The sequence below is a fragment of the Myotis brandtii genome, unplaced genomic scaffold (genome assembly GCF_000412655.1).
Source record: "Myotis brandtii unplaced genomic scaffold, ASM41265v1 scaffold77, whole genome shotgun sequence".
Lineage (NCBI taxonomy): Eukaryota > Metazoa > Chordata > Mammalia > Chiroptera > Vespertilionidae > Myotis > Myotis brandtii.
The window spans coordinates 3,566,770-3,573,514 of record NW_005371082.1 but is presented as its reverse complement, the minus strand read 5'-3'; the positions used below and the strand labels follow the sequence as shown (position 1 = coordinate 3,573,514).

Genomic DNA, 6,745 nt, shown 5'->3' with positions numbered 1-6,745 from the left:
TATGCAAATTGACCCTAACAGTAGAACGACTAGGAATGACTGGTCACTATGACACACACTGACCACCAGGGGGCAGACACTCAATGCAGGAGCTGCCTCCTGGTGGTCAGTGCGCTCCCACAAGGGGAGCTCTGCTCAACCACAAGCCAGGCTGATGGCTGCCAGTACAGCGGTGGTGGCGGGAGCCTCTCCCGCCTCCTCAGCAGCGCTAAGGATGTCCAACTGCAGCTTAGGCCTGCTCCCCGCTGGCAAGTGGACATCCCCCGAGGGCTCCTGGGCTGCCAGAGGGATGTCTGACTGCCAGCTTAGGCCTGATCCCCCGTGGAGTGAGCCTAAGCCAGCAGGTGGACATCCCCCGAGGGGTCCCAGACTGTAAGAGTGCACAGGCCGGGCTGAGGGACCCCCCCAAGTGCACAAATTTTTGTGCACCAGGACTCTAGTCCTATATAATAAAGAGGTAATATGCAAATTGACCATCACACACTCGCACAAGATGGCCGGCAGGTGAGGGCAGTTGTGGGCGATCAGGCCAGCAGGGGAGGGCAGTTTGGGGGAAACCGGCCCGGCAGGGGAAGGCAGTTGGGGGCGATTGGGTCAGCAGGGGAGGTCAGTTGGGGGCAATCGGGCCAGCAGGGGAGCAGTTAAGGCGTCGATCAGGCTGGCAGGGAGTGGTTAGGGGGCGATCAGGTTGGCAGGCAGAAGAGGTTAGGGGCAATCAGGCAGGCAGGCAGGCAAGTGGTTGGGAGCCAGCAGTCCCAGATTGTGAGAGGAATGTCCAACTGCCGGTTTAGGCCCGATGGTATCTGGCCTAAACCGGCAGTCAGACATCCCCCAAGGGGTCCCAGATTGGAGAGGGTGCAGGCTGGGCTGAGAGACAACCTCCCCCCAGTGCACGAATTTTGTGCACCAGGCCTCTAGTATAAAATAAAATCCGAGTGATGTAAGATGGCATTTATATTTTTCTCAGAAAATATTTAGCTTTTATTGGGTTTGCTGGCTAAGTATGACAAACTCCAATGTAATACACCAGGTTGAAATAAAGAAATTTAAAAATTCTAATATTGTTCACTGACATAGAACTTGATACAAAATTTACTCTAACTGAAATACATAATCTATGGAGTTAATATGTTGAGGACAGTCCAATTAAATGGAGGTTATAGGAAACATCCCTAGGCACTTGGGGGAGTGAAAGAAAGCCAGTAACAGGATATGGGAAGGGAAAGGGGAGCTCTGGTGACACTCCCTATTCTCCTTTGGTCACTCAGACTACATTGATCATTGCTTACTAGTTATTTGGAACATATCCAAAGGATTGGACTTGTTTCTTTGGAACATTTTAAAAAGAGAATAATTTTTCTCTTCTTTTAATCTATAGTACAATTCTTATGGATTCTGAGTTGTCCGGGCAACATGCACTGTAGAACCTAGAGGGAGGAAGTGAGGCTCTGCAGTTTCCTCTTTCCAGAGCCCCAGAGAAATAGCTTATTACCAAAGGCATCCTGCCAGTGAGTTTAACTTAGATTATTGTCATTCTCTGAAACATGAACACAGCAACAGAACATTTAGGAAACATTAAATATTAAAATAGTACCCAAAATGTGATGAAAATAGGGTATCAATATAAGTTCTTAACCTTAAATGCTTTCAACTATCAAAAACAAAAATACCAGAATTCAGCATTCAACTTAGATCTTTAAAAAAGAAAAAGGAAAAAAAAAAAAAAAGGACAGCAAAACATATCGAAGGAAAAAAGCAGAAGGAAAAAATATATATAGTTAAAATAAAAATGAGATCATTAGAAATTAAAAGTGAACATTTTAAAAGTTTAAAAACTGGTTCTTTGAAAAGACAAGTAAAAGAACAAATCCCCGATAAATATATTTTTAAAAGGGAAAATAAAGTACAAAACCAAAAAGTTGGGCTGTAACAACTGACAAAAGCAAGATGCTTAAAATTAAAAGTTAATACTCTGTAAAGTTGTATGTATTTTTAAATTTTTTTATTTATTGTCTTGAGAGAAAGAGAGAAACATTGATTTGTTATGTGCCCTAATGGAGAATCGAACCTGTAACCTTTGTGTATTGAGATAACACTCTAATCCCTAGACTCTTTAACTGAATGCCTCAGAGTAAACTCAATATAATATGTCCAAAAAGAAACTTATGCTTTCCTTAAAACTTGCTCTTCTTTCTTAAGAAAAGTAAACGCAAGTGCTTGCTCGTTGTGAAGTTAGACAGAAATGGGTGTGAAAATTAATTTTGCACCTTTTGAGTTATCTGAGTATGTGCAAAGTACCTACCAGATGTACCAGTTAATAATGCAGATTTTTTCAATAGATGGAGTTACACATATGTTGATATATATGCGATTTGATATGTATGCTATTTTGCTGTATTGACAGCAAGCTTCAAAACTTCATATGTCGGTGGTTGTAAGGTCCGAGGAGGTATCTGAGGTCTCCCTGGTTGAAGCTTGACAGAAACTATGCAATCTTGAAGAACAGAACTGCTTGAGACTAGGATCCTAGCCTCGCCACCACCCAATCTTGTCTCAGACGCAAACCGGGACCCTACAGCCACTCGGGTAAAAGACCTGCGACCACAGCTGCAGACCCAGGGACACCAAGACTCCAGGCGAATTTCTGTGAGTCACAGAGCCTATCCCCCTCCCTGCCAGCCCACTGCAGCTGCATTGGAACTGCTAGACACTCTCCTCCTGCGCAGACATGGGGAGTTTGTTTCCCGCGGCCCGCACTCCCACAAACAGACCCCACATCCACACAGGGAGGCTGTGCTGAATTTGAGCCTGAACATGCAGAGAAAGGGAGTTTGTTTCCCGCAGTAGGCACTCCCACAACCAGACCCTAGGTAGGCCCACTCAAGGCAGCTGTGCCACCTGACTTTGATTCTGAATGAGGGCACACGGAAGTCTGTCTCACACAGCGCAGGAGTAGACCTCCCACCGAAAAAGGGTGGCTGTGCAACCCGGTTCCCCAAGCAGACTGGGAACCCTCATTCTCCATACGAGAGGCAGAACTGAGCACCAGTGATTTGACTCTGTTTCTCATCGCTCGCGCACAGGATCCCTGATCCCAAGTACACACACACTAAGAGCCAGTGACTCCAATACTCAGCGCATGTGTACACAGGGACCTGATTCTCAGTGCGAGGCCACACCAAGTGACAGAGACTCAAATATTAAATTCTCCGTGCAGGAACAGGGGGACACTGACTCCTGGCGCGTGCTAGGGGACTCTGATTTTCAGCACACAACAGCGGGGTCTCTTTTTCAGCACGGCGCAGGCGGGGTCCCTGATTCTAGGTGTACGTACAAGGCCGCACTGAGCGCCAGTGACTGACTCTGATCCTGGGTGAGCAGGGCTCCCACAGACCCACAGAGGCCATGCGTCTTGGTGTCAGAGATCTTCAGTGACACTTAGGTGGCATGAAGCTCCCACAGCACATGGCCCAGGCCCCCACAACTCGGTGATTGGAACTTCTGGTGATAAAATGGGGAGACAATGAAACAATCCCCAGAGGAAAGAAAAAGAGGAGTCGCAAAGAAAGGAAATAAGTGAAACTGAGGCATGCAACATGATAGAAAAAGAATTGAGAGTAATGGTCCTACAGTTCATAAACCTGATGGACGAGAAAAATCAACAACCTAGGAAAAAATCAGGAAGAAATAAAAAGTGATATAGCTACAATCAAAAACACCATGGAAGGTTTCAACAGTAGACTAGAAGAAGCAGAGGATAGAATTAGTGAGTTAGAAGATAAGGTAGAGAAAAAAGCCCAATCTGAACAGCAACTGGAAAAAAAATTAAAAAGCAGGAGGAGAGCCTAAGGGAGCTTTGGGACAACACAAAATGAAGTAACATACATAAAATAGGGTTGCCAGAAGGACAAGAAGAGAAGCAAGGTTTAGAGAATCTATTTGAAGAAAAAAATGACAGAAAACATCACTGATATGGGGAAGAAAAAAGTTACACAAATACAGAAAGTCCCAAGCAAGATGAATTCTAAAAGACCCACACCAAGACACATCATAATTACAATGGCAATGAATGACAAAGAGAGAATCTTAAAGGCCACAAAAGAGAGACATAGAGTTAATTACAAAGGATCCCCCAATAGATTTTCAAATGATATCTCAACAAAAACACATCAAGCTAGAAGGGAATGGAATGAAGTATACAAAGTGATGCAAAGCAAAGGTCTGAATCCAAGAATACTCTATCCAGCAAGACTATCAATCAAAATTGAAGGGGAAATCAGGAGCTTCGCAGACAAAAAAAGGCTAAGGGAGTTTATCACTACCAAGCCAGCAATGCAAGAAATGCTAAAGGGAATGCTGTAAAAAGAAGACATAGAAAGGGAGGAAGGAACACAGGCATAAAGTACAGACATGGCTACAAACAAGTACCTATCAATAATAACATTAAACATAAATGGATTAAATGCTCCAATCAAAAGACATCGAGTGACTGAATTGATAAGAAAACATGACCCATATATATGCTGTCTACAGGAGACTGACCTCAGAACAAAGGACTCACACAGACTGAAAGTGAAGGGATGGAAAAATATCTATCAGGCAAATAGAAATGAAAAAAAAGTGGGGATAGCAATACTTGTATCTGACAAAATAGACCTCAAAGTGAAGACCATAACAAGAGACAAGGAAGGCCACTTCATAATTCTAAAGGGATCAATACAACAAGAGGATATAACTCTGGTAAACATTGAGCCCAATACAGAAGCACCCAAATACATAAATAATACTTCTAGAAGATATCAGGGAAGACATTGACAGCAATACAATCATAGTAGGAGACTTTAATACTCCATTAACATCACTAGATAAATCCTTTAGACAAAAAATTAGCAAAGAAACTTCAATCCTAAATGATTCACTAGATCAAATGGACTTAACCAACATCTATAGAACATTCTACCCCAAAACTATAGAATATACATTCTTCTCAAGTGCACATGGAACATTTTCAAAAAAGACCATATATTGGGACACAGGCAAAGTCTCTCCAAATTCAAGGGGATTGAAATCATATCAAGCATCTTCTCAATCACAATGCATAAAATTAGAAATCAACTACAGTAAAAACAGTCACAAAAATTCAAACACTTGGAGGCTGAATAGCATACTATTAAACAATGAGTGGGTTACCAAAGAGATCAAAGAAGAAATAAAAAACATCCTGGAAACAAATGACAATGAAAACAAAAAAATCCAAAATCTTTGGGACACAGCGAAAGCAATCCTGAGATGGAAGTTCAGAGCATTACAGGCTTACCTCAAAAAAACAAGAAAAAAGTGGTAATAAACCATATAACTCTACAACTTGCAGACCCCCATAGAAATAACAAAGAATCATTAAAAAAAAACTATGAGCAACTCTATTCCAACAAACTGGTCAAGCTAGAAGAAATGGACATATTCCTAGAAAAATACGACCTTCCAAAACTCAGCCAGGAGGAATCAAAACATCTGAATAAGCTGATAACTACGGAGGAAACGAAGCAGTAATCAAAAAACTTCCAGCAAACAAAAGCCAGATGGTTCACAGGGGAGTTTTATCAAATATTCAAAGAAGAAATAAAACCTATCTTCCTCAGACTATTCCAAAAAATTCAACAGAAAGGCACACTTCCAAGCTCTTTCTACGAAGCCAGCATTATCCTAATCCCAAAACCAGATAAAGACAGCACGAAGAAAGAGAATTATAGGCCAATATCTCTCATGAACATAGATGCCAAAATTCTCAACAAAATTCTAGCAAATCGAATCCAGCATTATATCAGAAAGATAATACAACATGACCAAGTGGGATTTATTCCGGGGATGCAAGGATGGTACAATATCTGAAAATCAATAAACATGATACACCATATAAATAAACTTAGAGATAAAAACCATATAATCATACCCATTGATGCAGAAAAAGCATTTGACAAAATCCAACACCCTTTCTTGATAAAAACTCTCAGCAAGGTGGGAATAGAAGGATCATACCTCAACATAATAAAAGCCATATATGACAAACCCACAGTCAACATCATACTCAATGGGCAAAAACTAAAATGAATTCCCCTAAGAACAGGAACAAGACAGGGATGCCCACTTTCACCACTCCTGTTTGACATAATACTGGAAGTACTAGCCATTGCGATCTATGGCTTTTCTATACACCAATAATGAACAAACAGAAAGAGAAATTAAAAAAGCAATCCCATTTACCATTGCAATAAAAAATTAATATACCTAGGAATAAACTTAACCTAGGATATAAAGGACCTGTACTCAGAAAATTTCAGGACACTGAAAAAAGAGATAGAGGAAAACATGAACAAATGGAAGACTATACCATATTTATGGATTGGTAGAATCATCATTACAATGTCCATACTACCCAAAGCAATCCATAAATTCAATAGAATCCCCATTAAAATACCACTGGTATAGTTCAAAGACCTAGAACAAACTCTCCAAAAATTCATCTGGAATAAAAAAAGACCCCGAATAGCTGCAGCAATCATGAGAAAGAAGAACAATATTGGAGGGATCACAATACTAGATATCAAGCTATACTACAAAGCCACTGTTCTCGAAACTGCCTGGTACTTGCACAAGAACAGACATATAGAACAGTGGAACAGAACAAAGAACCCAGAAATCGACCCAAGCCATTATGCTCAATTAATATTTGACAAAGAAGGCAAGA

General features: G+C 41.3%; 1 protein-coding gene and 1 long non-coding RNA gene across 6 annotated transcripts in view; both read right to left on the bottom strand.

Moving 5' to 3' along the window:
* The window catches only part of NBEA (neurobeachin), a 776,030-nt gene that overhangs the window by 214,531 nt on the left and 554,754 nt on the right, over positions 1 to 6,745 (bottom strand). The gene's annotated exons all lie outside the window — the stretch shown is intronic.
* The window catches only part of LOC106724232, a 14,957-nt gene that overhangs the window by 5,035 nt on the left and 3,177 nt on the right, over positions 1 to 6,745 (bottom strand). The gene's annotated exons all lie outside the window — the stretch shown is intronic.